The 17248-nt window shown below is 43.4% G+C and overlaps 1 protein-coding gene across 12 annotated transcripts in view; it reads left to right on the plus strand.

The window, feature by feature from the left end:
- The window catches only part of EHBP1 (EH domain binding protein 1), a 332067-nt gene that overhangs the window by 38016 nt on the left and 276803 nt on the right, over positions 1–17248 (plus strand). The window lies entirely within an intron of this gene.

Consider the following 17248-nt stretch of genomic DNA (forward strand, 5'->3'; position numbering starts at 1 on the left):
TAGTAGGGGGAGGGATTCTTAATGAAAACCTAGCACATCATACTGGTATGCACAGTACAGAAGCAAACAAAAGGCCAAAAAAAAAAAAAAACTCATCACAGAAGTACTTTGACTTTACTCAAGTAATTATTTTTATCCTTCAATAGGTACATCTGCTTGCTATTGTGCTAACACTGCTGCTTCTCTTGTTAATTATACTCTTTTATCCTTGCTTCACAAGAGTAATATAGCAGGCTGTAATAATTAATACAACTCAAATCAAACACAGTAAGAAAAAAATAACCCCCCTTCACAGAAAACCCAACCCCTGCCCTTCCCTCTCCCCATAGCCCCCGAACCATTACCCTTCATGACATTAAGTGCCAAAATAAATATAAATTATTTCTTCTTGGTACAAAGAAAAGATTGCATTACAGAACAGAAAACTTGTTAAAGATTTGTTGTGTATGATGAAATAAGGACTCTCCTCATTATAAACAAGTATTAGTTATATTTTTCTCCATTTTGTGTAAAAATCTTAAACTCAGCCATACAGATACTTGCTCACATGCTTAACTTAAAGCATGCAAATAGTCCCATTGATTTCACTGTGACTGTTTGTGAATTTAAAGTTAAGCACATGCACGTGTTTTTCTAGTATAGGTTCCTAAATGTTAAACTCTTGTCAGCGGTTATCAAACTATAAGCTTGTTGGAAAATTATGTATGTTTCACAATTAACATCAGCGATTTGTGCTGAGAAAGGTTTACAACACTAGCGCTAACAGTGGGGATAAAACCTTTTATGAAAATCTTTCACAACTGATATTTAAAGAGTTCTGTACTCAAAGCGTCCTGCCAAATATTTCCTGGAATGATCAAACCAATCCATAGAAGACCTGGCATCCTGCACAACCCAGATTTCAATCAGTGAAAATTGCTACCTAAAATATGATGATCAGACAACATAGTTTGTCCAGACTGTAGAGTACTTTTGCTACTTTATTAAACAATGTTGGATGTGGAGGGCTCTGGTTCCAATATAATGGGTATGGGTGGGTGTAATATGTATAATATAAAATCAGTTGCTTTTAAGGAGAGAAGGAAAAAGCTGTAGTCATATATTTCATTCAACAGGAAAAGCAGGGCTGGGTTACAGTTATAAATGTAATATTAATCTGTGTTTTTAAATAAGAAAATGTAGGGCAGTCTCAAAGCTTTGTTCTTGGCCACAGACTTTGAAATTGTAAAATCCTTCTTCAGAAAAGCTTTAGCGCCAAATATCTTTCACTTCTGATTTGCAAAACTAAAAAGTTTGGGGTACAGAGTGAAAGCACAAAACCACTGCAGAGCCTACAGCTTCTTAATGGAAACTGCATGAGCCCTGGACACTTACAAATGGTTTGTCCTGGGCTTTACAAAATAGGGGCCCAGCTGGCTCCCTCCCCACTTATGAGTCTGGTCCCCTGGCTCTCACACCTGTTTATGCCTGTTGTCTGCTCATTTGCCGTCTCCTGCGGCTTCTGCTCCCCACTCCAACTCTAGTGATCTGCCTTTATCTGTGAGGTTCTGTGGCTCTGGGTGGAGTGAAACAAGAGCAAAGAACATCCAATTAATTTTGTTAGATTTAGGTATGCTCCAGCTTTAGCCTTTCACTAAGGTTCACGATTTTAAAACCTTTGAGATCTGAGGAACTATTTGGCATGGGGTCATGGCAGTGCAAGTAAAATTCATGCTTCCTCATCCCTAAAGACAAGCAAAGCTGTAGCTTAACTCAGACCATTGACTGTGAAGGAATGTGGGGAAGCAAGGGCAAAGGCATATATAACTGAGGCAGCAGTACTTCAAATCTGCGTGACCAGCATCTTCTCTTATTTGAACAGAACCAACTGATGCACGTTGTCTATGACCCACCACAACTATAGAGTTGAGTCTCCGTGTCCTCCCAGTTTGGTCTGACTGACTCAGTATTAATTAGTGCCAATTATGAAAGGTTTTTGTGTATGATGCTGACACATGTCTGCGAGGAACTGGACTGAGACCACCCCAACGCTTTTCATGTAGGCCACTTATTGGTCATAAGATGGTAATTATGTTTAGTAGCTTCTGATCTAAGCTGAATTTGAACCAGAGTTCTAGAGGTTGACGATTTCTCCTGTAAACTAAGGAAAGCTGTCCCCACCAAGCCTTCTTCCTGTATTAGGTTGTTTAAGTTCTGTAGTTTGATTGGAACATATTGACTTTGTTGTTAAATAGCTATTTATTTTGTTCTTTTCATAACAAATGGCTTTTAGGTGACTGAGCAGCACAGCATGAAGCATGGGAAATTTAATATTTTCATAATAGATAGTGTTTTTAAATTGTTTGTTCAGCTTGCACTGAAGTATATTTTATCCAGATAGTTGAATCATTTCTCTCAGTTTACACAGAGCAATGGTTCTGTAATCTTGCAGCTGATGCTTTGGAAGGGTTTTGTTTGCTTTTTAGCATTGGTTAATGGACAACTAGTTTTATGGTTTGAGGGGGAGATGGCATCTACATTAGAAAATATTTCTCTATGAAAAGCAAATTGAATCATTAGTTATTGTTTCCTAGCACTCAAACCTCGATGTTAACACTGAATCTGTATCTGTTGATTAAATATTAATTGTGCTTCTTTTGTAGGATCATCAGAGATGTATTGATGGAGAAAAGCACATGTACAGGTTATAGGAGAGGGGGGCACTATAGGCTGTGTATGTGAAACCGTTCCTGTGTGGAGAGCTAGCTTTAAAATCGGGGGGTCATGGCCCATAGCATGGAAGTTCCACTTACTTTTTTTAACCAAACCCACAGTAAATTAAGGACGTTTTTTTGCAAATGGTGTGTTTATAAGGAAATAGTTCCTCTAGGAGCTCCTCTACCCCCCCACCTCCTTTTTTTTTTTTTTTTTTTTTTTTTTTTTTTTTTTACATTTCCTATCTAACTCCAGTTGCGGTGACCCTCCAGTTTTCTGGCTCAGTAGGTCGGGATGTGGTTCCCCTTTAAGGATTAAAAGCCTTGGAAACGAAGTCCACTCACTAGTTACAAAACTGGTACAGCTCGAGCAATAGAGTAGCAGAGCAAACGTTTCGCATTCTGCCCCTCCAGAGTTGTTCCACCCTCTATGTACTGAAAGTGTAGTAAGGGTAACAATTGGGTAACAAGGGTGTAGTAAAGGATACAAAGGTAACAATTGGGGCCAGTTTTGGTGATATACTGCCACAATTATAAGATGCATATAGGAAAACTGTGTTTTAAATGTGTTATGTCTTCTCAGGGATGAGAAAAATCTCTAGTTTGGAAGATATTGAGATTAATTGTGAACTATCTCATCAGAAAGTTGATTCACACTTAATTGCATCTCTAAAGCAATTAAGTGTGAATCAAGTATTATAAAGAGAAAACTGGTAAATTATCCTTCTACTTTAAAATCTGTTAATCCAGCAAAGATATGGTATCAAATACACTTACAGTCAGAACAACATAAAATATAAAGGACCACATGTTTGGTCATTTAGTCCATTCCCTTGCAAGGGTAGTTCTCTCTTACAAAAGAAAAAGTCCCTGGAGGCATGGCATATTAAGAACAGAAGAACTGAATTATGAACTATAACTACAATATAATTCCACTGGAGTCATCACATGGGCATGCTCTGAGCAAACCCAGACTAGACCAATAGCTTTGATTAGGGGCCACTGTCATCCATGCATTCACTTTTTACTCAGTCTGTATTCTTGGATTGTTTTACCGTATTTGTTTTTTCTTTAACCATTTGATATGTTGGTAATATTACATAAACCTAAAGGGCATCACAGCTGCTATGAAAGCCCTTACTTTGAACTTCCTGACTTCTGTATATGTAAAATTTTTAGCATAACTTCAATAAGCTATGAAAACTAGTAAAGCTACTACCTGTGATCTTTGGTGCGGGGGAGGGGGTGAGTCCCCAGAGCGAGGGGCCGGTCAGGGACAACAGGCACAGTGTGGGGGATGGAGAGGGAAGTCCTCTGAGTGAGGGGCTGGCTGGAGGCAATGGGGCATGGTGCGGGAGCAGGGAGCAGTCCCTGGAATGAAGGGCCAGCTAGGGGCACTGGAGCACGGCGCACAGGGGGAGGTGTCAATACCTGGAGTGAGGGGCTGGCTGGGGACAGTGGGGCATGGTGGGGTCAGGATCCCTACCTCTGTGCCAGAGCTGGGATGGGAGCCACTTCCACTTCCTCTCTTCTTCCCACCCTCTGGTGGCGGATTGGGTCACTACACCTTACCAGACACTTGTCAGGTCACTCTGCAGCCGATTCCTCCCTCGCTGCCCAGAGGTATGCGATTAATGCCATTTAAAAAAAAAATGAACATGTTAATTTTTGTTTTCAGTTAAATGGCAGGTGTTTACTACAATTAATTGACAGCCCTAATAGACACCCATCCACGTAGAAATTGGACTGAGGCCACCAGCTTTATTTTTTGTTTTATTTCCATATAGGCCACCAAACAAGTAGTTTTTTAAAAAAAATCAAATATAAGGGTAATTACCAACCTGGCGACATTCAAATCAGTATCATAGAAGATAAGCTGCCAGTGTGCTATTGCCAGTCCCTGGCCATTCAGGATTTGAACAAACTTCAAGGATTTGCTAATTTGAAACTTGGGGTTTGTCTACATTTGAAAGCTGGTTTGGGTTAACTTGTGGGTTTTTTTAGGATAAATTGCCTTGCGTCCATACATAGTGTTTGTTTTGAATCATGTGATGCCTTATCCTGAGTTAAATAATCCACTTTGAAATTGAGTTTACTGATATTTGGGATGAGTTTTGCTACAACAAGGTAGGTGTGGACACACCCCCATTTCAAATCAACTGTTCTGACTCTGCAAGTCCTCCCACTGTTATCACATATTGCTTTGCTGTGCACGTGAGTCGGAGTATCTATTTTATCTGTGTGCCCTTTCTCGCTCCTGGGTCATCTTGACTGGTTGTCTCCTCCCTCTTTTATGCTGGCATGCAACCAGATGTGGCACTTTGTGATTCCAGCTCTTGGCAAGTTCACACACCAGGAGTTGCATCCTAGTTATAGCAGCCAAGCCCTGTGCTTCTAGGTAGTCTAGTGCCGAGGTCATGGACTTCCTTGCCCTCTGGGGAGTGGAGAGAGAGGAGACAGTCCATCTCATCTTAACAACAGTCACTGGAATGCTAAGCTCCATGAGAGCATATAGAAACAAATGAATCAGAGCACTCACTCCTCGATCCAGTTGTGCAACAAAGGAAGGGAGCTCTGACAGGGTTGTAAAAATATCGGGGACAAAGACAGGACCTCTGCAAGAGCTCGCATGGTCTGTGCCCACTATAAGGATCTGGACCATATTTTTTCAAAAGAGGCTACCACTGAACATCAGCATGTTGTGGATCTCACCAAGGACACCAGTGGAGATGCTGACCCAGGACTTCAAGCAGGAAGAGATTGCTGTGGACTGCCAGGATCTCTTCAATCCCCAAAATGATGAGGCAGGACAGTGTTCGAGACCCCCAAATCCCAGATCGAGACCCAGCTCTGACAGTACTGGGAAGGGGACCTCTTCCAGTAAGTAGTATGTGCTATATTACAATATAGTTGTACAGGGGGATTTAAACAACTTTGTTCCCGGATACTGTCAGGGTGCTTCCATGTTGGACTGATGTGAGTTAGGGGCCTCTTGCCATCTCTCTGTCTTTTGGGGACACACCTCAGGGTAACATTTGCAGCGTAAGGACAGCCTGAAGAGGTACACATGCAATTGCCCCCTTCTGCCTCTCCAACCCCACCAACTGTACCAGTCCATGTACAGGGCCCCTGTGTCAAGGGGGAAGAAAGTTGGAAAGTGTCTTACCATTTACAGGCTCACCCCACTCGGAAGAGCCCATGGGGAAGGAATTCCTAAATTGCACAAAAAGCAAAATTTTATCTTTATTGTCATGAAGACTAGAATTGGGACAATAACTACGTGTGTTCTTTCTCTGTCATCATCCAGTTGTTCTCCCCTCCCCCATAACACCTGACGTTCTTCAGCCTCCATGGACACAACTTTTGTCAGTGACTGAACACTCAGTAAATCTCCAGGGAAAGAGAGAGAAAACAAGGGAGGACATGGTTGGTGGCCTCATGGCCACATCACAGGAGAGGGATAAGAAGACAGAAAAATGAAGGGAAGGTTTCCTTCTGCATGATGCAAAGGAGAGAGAGAAGGACAGGGAACAGTCTGAGAGGCTGTAAAGGGAGCACATTGACAAAACAAAGGACTTCTGTAGATGATGCAGAAGCAGGCAGGCCTTCTGGAGGCAGTGGCACTGTGTTCATGGGCAGTACCGCAACTTAGCAGTGTCCTGAAGCCTTTTGAGAGTGCTGTGTACTGGGAGCAATTCCAAGGAACAGGCCCTTCCCTCACCAGTGCACACCACAAGACAAGAACAACAGTGGATACTAGGAGAGACGTCCTTTAATTCCCACAACTGCAAGCAACAGGCCCTTCTATTGCCATTCCATACCCAAAGACCCAGAGGACATTTTTGACATTCTCTTCCTTGACCTACACAAGTTTGTGACCTTATCAGTGCAAGTGTGTTCACTCTGCACTTTATTGGTTTTATAATTTTGCACTTTTAACTTTGCACTGTCTTAAGTAATTTTTTTCTTATTTACAACTTGGTTTATTTTTTTTTAAAATGTTCATAAAATTGTTGCTCAAAGCATAAAGACATCCTTACACCAAGCATTAAACATGTCAAGAAATTAGTTGAAAAACTTCATAAAAGCAAAATGAAATCCTAATGCAAAAGCATATATGATTTTCCAACAATACTCTGAGCGCCTACTTTGAGGCTAAAGCACCCCTGATCCTGTGTCTCTAACCAATTGCAGCATTTAGGAGAAGCTGCCTCTCTAGGTATTCATAACATGTGTTAAATCTGTCCATCTTCTCCTGACACCCATGGGTGAAACACTCTCTCCCTTGCTGCCACAGAACTGCTTAGGGTGATATACACAACCTATCATATGAGGCAGACATTGCTCAATAACCTCCAACTAGAAGAACAATAGAATTTGCATTTGGAACTCAGAGGATAATTAAACAAGTCCTTTCTCCTAGCCAAGTATCCAGTAAAAGTCTTCATAAGACAGGGAAGCAAAGGGTAAGCTGGTGTCCCAGAATGACAAGAGGAGCTACAACACCATTAATGTCCATAGTGGGAGCAAAAGTTCCATTTTTCATGGCAGAAAACAGCCAGTGTTTCTAAAGATCCTGGCATCATGGACTTGTTCTGACCACCCCAGGTTGGTAATGGTGACCCATCTAGGGTGGTCAGCCAGGCCTCAAGGCACCATGGAGAAAAATACCCCTTTTCGTTGATGAATTCTGAGTCTTGGTGTGGGGGGCAAAGAATAGGCACATGGGTCCCATCAATGGCCCCAATACAATTTGGTGACTGCAGTTGTGAAAATCCGTCAACAACGTCCTGTGCATTGACAGGCTTTATGACCCGGGGAACAGCACTTTCCTGATAGTAGCACACCCCTGCATGACAATCTTCCTGACAGTTAAAAGAAGAACAGGAGTACTTGTGGCACCTTAGAGACTAACAAATTTATTAGAGCATAAGCTTTCGTGGACTACAGCCCACTTCTTCGGATGCATATAGAATGGAACATATAATGAGGAGATATATATACACACATACAGAGAGCATAAACAGGTGGGAGTTGTCTTACTAACTCTGAGAGGCCAATTAATTAAGAGAAAAAAAAAAAAACTTTTGAAGTGATAATCAAGCTAGCCGAGTACAGACAGTGTGATAAGAAGTGTGAGAGTACTTACAAGGGGAGATAGTCAACGTATCTCCCTCTGCCATGTACATTGGCCAAACCGGACAGTCTCTACGCAAAAGAATTAATGGACACAAATCTGACATCAGGAATCAAAATACTCAAAAACCAGTGGGAGAACACTTTAACCTGTCTGGTCATTCAGTGACAGACCTGCGGGTGGCTATATTACAACAGAAAAACTTCAAAAACAGACTCCAAAGAGAGACTGCAGAGCTAGAATTGATATGCAAACTAGACACAATCAACTCCGGTTTGAATAAGGACTGGGAATGGCTGAGCCATTACAAACGTTGACTATCTCCCCTTGTAAGTACTCTCACACTTCTTATCACACTGTCTGTACTCGGCTAGCTTGATTATCACTTCAAAAGTTTTTTTTTTTTTTTCTCTTAATTAATTGGCCTCTCAGAGTTAGTAAGACAACTCCCACCTGTTTATGCTCTCTGTATGTGTGTATATATATCTCCTCATTATATGTTCCATTCTATATGCATCCGAAGAAGTGGGCTGTAGTCCACGAAAGCTTATGCTCTAATAAATTTGTTAGTCTCTAAGGTGCCACAAGTACTCCTGTTCTTCTTTTTGCGGATACAGACTAACACGGCTGTTACTCTGAAACTTCCTGACAGTTGTTCTGCAAACACTAAACTGGTTAGCTACTGACTGTAGCAGTTGGGAGTGTTGAGTTTTCAGATAGCAATAGCCATGGACTTCTCCACACTCAGGGGAGTTCTCATGTAGGTGTTCCACCACTGCAGCTTGGGGTGAGCTCTGTCCAGATCTGTAGGGCAGTGGGCTTGTCCTCCTGAAGTTCTGCTGCCACGGCTGGTCATCCCAGCTCAGCAGTGCTATCCTGTCCCACCAGTCTGTGCTAGTTGGCTGAGACCAGAAGCAGTGGCTTACCCAGAACTGCTTCAGGAAAAGTTCACGCAGAAGTAACTGTTCAATTTCCTTCTCCTCTTCTGCCTGTATTGCTATGGCATCTCCACGGCTATCTCTCAAGCCCTCCAAAGCCATCTGGCTGCATGACTGCCAATACATGTGCAGGAGCCTCTTTCTATTAATGACTCAGCATTGCAGTGCTCAGCAGTGTTTCCTCCGTGCTGCCTGACTGCACTTTCAAATGGCACTGGGTCACAAAAGCCGCATGAAAGGGGAGGAATCATGGAATTTTTTGATTTGACTCCCAACTCCCAGAATTCCAGTGGCTTCTACTTGGTATCCGACAACATGCAGTGAGAAAAATTCCAGAATGCATACAGCATAGTGGAGGAATATTGCATCATGGGGTACCTGCCCAGGATGCTGTGGAGAAAATGCATCGCTATGTGAGTACAATGAATCAAAATTGAAGTAGCTTAAGTAAGCGTAATTAAACAGTATAGATTCCCTGAGCTCAGAGCAGTTGTTCCTGAAAAACATAATTTGATATAACTTTAAAGTGTAGACAAGCTCTTAAAACACCCAGTGAGATTCAGTATTGTTCTTGGAGGTGGAGCGGTCATCTGCATTTCTGTCAAGAGCCTGAGACTCTTCCTCTCGTTCCCCTCCCACATACACACACACACTCTTGTCCTTTTACTTTACAGACTCGCCTCCATAACTCCATGTGACTGTAAACATCATGCCACTAGAGGAGTTCCTGCTGCAGTGATAGTAGCGACCATGTCTCTGAAAAACAGGAATGTTGAGGTTTTCCTGACTGGTTGCAGTATTTGTCAGGTTTACAAAAGGAGTGTTTTGCCCAGGATTTTGTGAACCATGAGGCCTCCCAGACAGCATCCCCTACACATGATTCTTCAAGCCGCCAGCCCTCTTTCCTTTCCTGTTTTCCCCCCACCCCCGCATCAAATCCACTGTGTAGTGAGGAAGGAGCGGTGGAGGTATTGCTTGGCTGAAGAGGAGAGAGAGAATTAGGAACACTTTCCCTCTCTCCCTCACCCAATTGCCAACTCAGTGGTGCATGCCTCTCTGGCCCCCATCTTCTGTGTGCTGCCATGACAGGTGTCCTGGTTTTTCCTTTGAAAATCTGGTCACCGTAAACACAAGGGGGAGATTTTGAATGGGAAATGGGCACCAAACTCCCATTTCTGCCTTTAAGAATCTCCCCCATGCCACTGGGCAAACCTGTCATATTTGAATATTAGTACGAAAGAAAATGCATTATTTTCGGAGAGAGAGAGAGAGAGAGGGAGTGTGTGTGTAACATTTGTTGGAAGTAGATAACTGATTCGCTCCGGAGAGCTACTCTGTTACTAAATGGTGAAAATATTTAAGTGGCGGTATTGCCTGGATAAGGTGTTTCTTCTTTCTCTTTTTATGTAATATCCTTGGTTTTTAGACCTGTTTCTCCCTCTGCCCTCCTCCCCCGTATTGAAAACCTTTGGGGCTATGAATACAAACCTGATGCAAGGAGCAAAGCAAAGTGAAGGGACTGTCTGTAGGGAGCTGTGAATTAACACAGCATAACGGGCTAGTCCTACCTGGGGCACCTGTGCTGCCAGCCTGCTGCCAACTAATGCTTAGATTAGGCTGAGAGGGATTAGTGGAAGTGGCCTGCTGTTTAGCTGCTGTTCCTTTTTTGGTGGAAAGGGAGAACAATGTGGATCTGTGCAGTCCCTGTTAGCATTCTCTTGCCTTTTCCCCACTGTGGAGTTCACATTTTGTGTGGTGCATGGCCGTGCAGAACTCCTCTGTGTGGGGTCTTCTCTGTTTTGGCCACTGGCACTGCAGAAAAAGCATTTCTGCTGCCTTTGGCACTACTTGGTCCCCAGAGACTAGCTCAGGATTGGGCCTATTGAGGTTAAATTGGATTTGTCCCACAAGCTATTTTTTGAAATGAGGCTCAGTCAACTTAAAAGTACAAAGTGAAATCAGAGCGTTTATTTTAGACATGGGATTGGATTCCTGGATTGCATCAAGAAAATCACTTAGGGGTATATTTTTGCTTCTAGTGGCGCACACACAATTTCCATTAGCATTAATGGGAGTTATGCAGGCGAATGAGAACATAATGTGCTTAGCAAGTGAGCAAGGGGTTTTCAACATTGATCAGGCTGTCCCTGCCACCAAAGAAGATTTTAGAGAAAGCTGAAGGGCATGCCAGCCAATTATTTGTATCCCCCAAACGAGGCAGAAGTTTAAAAGTTGAAAAATGCATCTTGAGTGGTTTATTTTCGTTGATCACTTTACACCAAGTTGACAGCTCATAGGGTCTGTAAGGCAGTGGTGGGCAACCGGCGGCCCGTCAGGGTAATCCGCTGGCGAGCTGCGAGACAGTTTGTTTACGTTGACCGTCCGCAGGTACGGCTGCCTGTTCCTGGCCAATGGGAGCTGCAGGAAGCAGCGCAGGCCGCAGGGACGTGCTGGACGATGCTTCCTGCAGCTCCCGTTGGCCAGGAACTGTGAACCGCAGCCACTGGGAGCTGCAGGCAGCCGTGCCAATGTAAACAAACTGTCTCGCAGCCCGCCAGCAGATTATCCTGATGGGCTGCGTGCAGCCCGCAGGTTGCCCACCGCTGCTGTAAGGCAACTGGGTTCAATGGGGATAGAGAATGAGGGCCAGATTCTGATCTGGCCACAAAAGTGGGGGAAGCCAGCTTTTAGCTGTGTTTTTAGTGGTAGTTTTGGCCTTAGTGGGATTGAAATGTAAATTCTGGGTGGAGAAGATAAATGAATTCTTCGCATCGGTCTTCACTGCAGAGGATGTGAGGGAGATTCCCACACCTGAGCTATTCTTTGTAGGTGATAAATCTGAGGAACTCTTCCCAGATTGACATGTCAGTAGAGGAGGTTTTGGAACAAATGGATAAATTAAACGCTAATTAGTCACCAGGACCAGAAGACAATCACCCAAGCATTCTGAAGGAACTGTAATAGGATATTGCAGAACTACTAAGTGTGGTATGTAACCTATCACTTAAATCAGCTTCTGAACCAGATGACTAGAGGATAGCTAATGTGACACCAATTTTTTTAGAAAGGTTCCAGAGGCGATCTTGGCAATTACAGGCCGGTAAGCTTAACTTCAGTACCAAGCAAATTGGTTGAAAATTCTGCTCTTTATTGTTCTATCGGACACATAGATGAACATGATTTGTTGGGGAAGAGTCAACACAGCTTTTGTAAAGGGGTAACATGCTTCACCAATCTATTAGAATTCTTTGAGGGGGCCAACTAACGTGGACAAAGGTGATCCAGTGACTATTGTGTATTTGGACTTTGAGAAAGCCTTTGACAAGGTCCCTCACCAAAGGCTCTTAAGCAAAGTAAGCACCAGTGGGATAAGAGGGAAGGTTCTTCTCATAGGGTATGTCTACACTACGGGATTACTCTGAATTTACAGAATTTGATTTTTGGCAACCGATTGTATAAAGTTGAGTGCATGCGGCCACACTAAGCACATTAATTAGGCGGTGTGCGTCCATGTACCGAGGCTAGCGTAGACTTCCAGAGCGTTGCACTGTGGGTAGCTATCCCATAGTTCCTGTAGTCTCCCCCGCATATTGGAATTCTGGGTTGAGATCCCAATGCCTGATGGGGCAAAAAACATTGTTGCTGGTCGTTCTGGGTACAGCCTCACCCCTCCCTCCATGAAAGCAACGTCAGACAACCGTTTCGTGCCTTTTTTTCCTGGGTGAACACTGCAGACGCCATACTACAGCAAGCATGGAGCCCGCTTAGCTCAAGACAGCAGTCATGAAGATTGTAAACACCTCGTGCATTATCGTGCAGTTTATGCTGATCCAGGACCTGAAAAATCAGGCGAGGAGGCGGGTGCGACGGGTGCGTGGCGACTAGAGTGATGAGGACATGGACACAGAATTCTCTCAAACCGTGGGCCCCGGCGCTTGGAGATCATGCTGTTAATGGGGCAGGTTCTAGCCATGGAATGCTGATTCTGGGCCCGGGAAACAAGCACAGACTGGTGGGACCGCATAGTGTTGCAGGTCTGGGATGATTCCCAATGGCTGCGAAACTTTTGCATGCATAAGGGCACTTTCATGGAACTTTGACTTGCTTTCCCCTGCTCTGAAGCACCAGAATACCAAGATGAAAGCAGCCCTCACAGTTGAGAAGCGAATGGCGATAGCCCTGTGGAAGCTTGCAACGCCAGACAGCTACCGGTCAGTCAGGAATCAATTTGGAGTGGGCAAATCTACTGTGGGGGCTGCTGTGATGCAAGTAGCCAAAGCAATCACCGAGCTGCTGCTACCAAAGGTAGTGACTCTGGGAAATGTGCAGGTCATAGTGGATGGCTCTGCTGAAATGGGATTCCCTAATTGTGGTGGGGTGATAGATGGAACTCATATCCCTATCTTGGCACTGGAGCACCAGGGCAGCCAGTACATAAACCACAAGGGGTACTTTTCAGTGGTGCTGCAAGCACTGGTGGATCACAAGGGATGTTTCACCAACATCAACGTGGGATGGCCAGGAAGAATTCATGATGCTCGCGTCTTCAGGAACACTAATCTGTTTAAACGGCTGCAGTAAGGGATTTACTTCCCAGACCAGAAAATAACCGTTGGGGATGTTTAAATGCCTATAGTTATCCTTGGGGACCCAGCCTACCCCTTAATGCCATGGCTCATGAAGCCATACATAGGCAGCCTGGACAGTAGTCAGGAGCTGTTCAACTACAAGCAGAGCAAGTGCAGAATGGTGGTAGAATGTGCATTTGGACGTTTAAAGGGTCGCTGGCGCACGTTACTGACTCGCTCAGACCTCAGCCAAACCAATATTCCCATTGTTATTGCTGCTTGCTGTGTGCTCCACAATCTCTGTCAGAGTAAGGGGGAGACCTTTATGGCAGGGTGGGAGGCTGAGGCAAATCACTTGGCCGCTGATTACGCGCAGCCAGACACCAGGGCGATTAAAAGAGCACACCCAGGAAGCGCTGCGCATCAGAGAAGCTTTGAAAACCAGTTTCCTGACTGGCCAGGCTACAGTGTGAAAGTTCTGTTTTTCTCCTTGATGTACACCCGCCCCCTTGATTGACTCATTCTCTGTAAGCAACCCCTACCCCCTCGATCACAGCTTGTTTTCAAAGGAAATAAAGTCACTTAAAATCATGTATTCTTTATTAATTGATTATAAAAAGAGGGAGAGAACTGACAAGGTAGCCCTGGTGGGGTTTGGGAGGAGGATAGGAGGGAAGGAAAAGGCCACTAAAAGAGTTCAAAATGATGACAAAATAATGACAGCCTTTTGCTTGGGCTGTCCACTGGGGTGGAGTGGGAGGGTGCATGGAGCCTACCCCCCCCTCGCGTTCTTACATGTTTGGGTGAGGAGGCTATGGAACATGGTGAGGGGGAGGGCGGCTATACAGGGGCTGCAGCGGCACTCTGTGATCCTGCTGCCATTCTTGAAGCTCCACCAGACTCCGGGGCATGTCTGTTTGCTCACGCAGCAGCCCCAGTGTTGCATCCTGCCTCCTCTGATATTTCTGCCACCACCTCTCATCTCGAGCATCCCTCCTGTCCTCACGTTGGTCCCTCCTGTCCTCACAGTTCGCGGGGTTTTTCCTGTCTATCTGGCCAGTGCACCCGAGTTCAGATTGCTGTCTCGAGCGGTCACAATGGTGCACTGTGGGATAGGTCCCGGAGGCCAATACCGTCAAATTGCGGCCACACTAACCCTAATTCAAAATGGCAATGTCGATTTCGGCGCTACTCCCCTCGTCGGGGAGTACAGAGATTGATTTTAAGAGCCCTTTATATCGAAGTAAATGGCTTTGTTGTGTGGACGGGTGCAGGGTTAATTCGATTTAACACTGCTAAATTCGACCTAAACTCATAGTGTAGACCAGGCCATACATTAGTAACTGGTTAAAAGACCGAAAACAAAGGGTAGGAAGAAATGGTCAGTTTTCAGAATGGAGAGAGGTAAATAGCGGTGTCCCCCAGGGATCTGTAGTGCCATTCAACATATTCATAAATGATCTGGCAAAAAGGTGAGGTGGCAAAATTTGCAGATGATACAAAATTACTCAAAATAGTTAAGTCCAAAGCAAACTGCAAAGAAATACAAAAGGATCTCACAAAACTGGGCAACAAAATGGCCAATGAAATTCAGTGTTGATAAATGCAAAGTAATGCACATTGGAAAACATAATCCCAACTATACATACAAAATGATGGGGTCTAAATTAGCTGTTGCCACTCAAGAAAGAGATCTTGGAGTCATTGTGGATAGTTTCCGGAAACATCCACGCAATGTGCAGCGGCAATCAAAAAAGCAAACAGAATGGTAGGAACCATTGGGAAAGGATAGATAAATATCATAATGCCACAATATAAATCCATGGTTCACCCATACCTTGAATATTGTGTACAATTCTGGTTGCCCCATCTCAAAAAAGATATATTAAAATTGGAAAAGGTACAGAGAAGGCCAACAAAATGATTAGGGAATATGGGAGATGAGGATAGATTAATAAGACTGGGAGTTTTCAGCTTGGAAAAGAGACGACTAAGGGGGAATATAATAGAGATCTATAAAATCATGAATGGTGTAGAGAAAGTGAATAAGGAAGTGTTATTTACCCCTTCACATAACACAAGAATCAGTGATCAGCCGATGAAATTAATAGGCAGCAGGTTTAAAACCAACAAAAGGAAGTACTACTTCACACAACACATAGTCAACTTCTGAAACTCATTGCCATGGGATGTGAAGGCCAAAAGTATAAGTGGGTTCAAAAAAGAATTAAATAAATTCATGGTGGATAGGTCCATCAATGGCCTTTAGCCAAGATGATCAGGGATGCAGTCCTATATTTTGGTGTCCCAAGCTTCTAACTGCTGGAAGCTGGAAATGGATGACGAGGGATGTATCACTGGATAATTGTTCATTTCTTTCTTAAGCATCTGGCATTGACCACTGTTGGAAGACAGGATTCTGGTTAGATGGACCATTGGTCTGACCCAGTATGGCTGTTCTTATGTTCTTATTGTAGCTTGCAGAAATTACTAACAGTCTGAGGAGGAAGTACATAAATGTTGTAACTAATTCATAGGGTCCCCATTTACTACAAAAATGGCTGGTTTTTCACTTAAAAAAGAATTGGAGAATATTAAGTATTATAAATTCAAGAAGAAAATGATCTGAGCATTGCCGTTCAATAACACCAATTTAAAATGTCCAGCGTGCAGTATTGTCCTTATTTTAACCTCATTTACTCAGTGTTTTGATTGCATCATACTGGGAAATGTTCCTTTATTAGAGATAATCTCCACCCCCTCTTTTGTATTTATAAAGAAGATCTGACCTTTAAAAAATAAAGAGGGGAGGGAGGTTGTTTCTTTTAGAAATTTCTGATGTTTGTCTATCCTGATTTCCCTGGAAGGCTTTTTGGACAACTCAAGAGTGAGTAGGATTGTAACAATTAGCAAGGAAGTAAAATTTGAGAAATTGAAAGGGAAAGTGATTTTTATTCACACTCTTTAAAATTCTTTGTTGAACTTAATAGATGCTAACAATTGCAATGCCTGACAAACTCTCAGGAGAGATCTCTTTATTAAAGATTCAACAGTTTGTCCCTTCAATTAAAAGCAGAGAAAGATCCCATTCTTTGTACACCTCTACCTTGATATAACGCGGTCCTCGGGAACCAAAAAATCTTACTGCGTTATATGTGAAACCGTGTTATATCGAACTTGCTTTGGCCTCTAGCATTTCCGTTATTAATAGTCAGCACACTCAGAGCAGCGTATTGGAGCCAGACACGCTGACGCGCTGATCCCCGGAGCACGCAGCCCCGCCCCCCAGAGCACTGCTTTACCGCATTATATCCAAATTCGTGTTCTATCAGGTTGCGTTATATTGGTGTAGAGGTGTATCTGATCCCTCAAGAAGACCTCAAGCAAAATCAGGGAATACAATACTTGATGCTCTTGATATTTCTAAGGTAATTGCATAGGAAGGTACTTTTTTGGAAAAGCTCTTTCAAGCTTTTGGTTTATATATATGTAAGTATAAAAATATAAATATATAAATTAAAAAAAAGCCATGATTGCAATTGTTCCCCCTCTGCACACATCCTCTTCAAGTGCCATCTGATTAGGAATCCAACTGGATTTTGTGCTTGTTTATTTTGCGTGCTGATTGGTTTCAAAGGCTTGCACTTAGTGAAGCCAGACTTTAAAAAGCAAACTGTGGACAGGATCCTGTTTGCAGATCTATAGAGCAGTTCTCTACTCTACTCTGCTTTGCCTTTGGGAGTTGTATGCATTCAGGGAGAGCAGAATATGCGGGTTAATATTGCTGTACTGATTGCTGTAAGCACAGAATTATTTTTCCTGTTAAATGACTAAACTTGAGAGTGCTTTTCAAATAATGCTTTATGTAAAATATAGTTTGTTCACTGAGGATGTAATTTTTATGGTCAACCA

This window comes from Malaclemys terrapin, chromosome 3, assembly GCF_027887155.1.
Source record: "Malaclemys terrapin pileata isolate rMalTer1 chromosome 3, rMalTer1.hap1, whole genome shotgun sequence".
NCBI classification, from domain to species: Eukaryota; Metazoa; Chordata; order Testudines; family Emydidae; genus Malaclemys; species Malaclemys terrapin.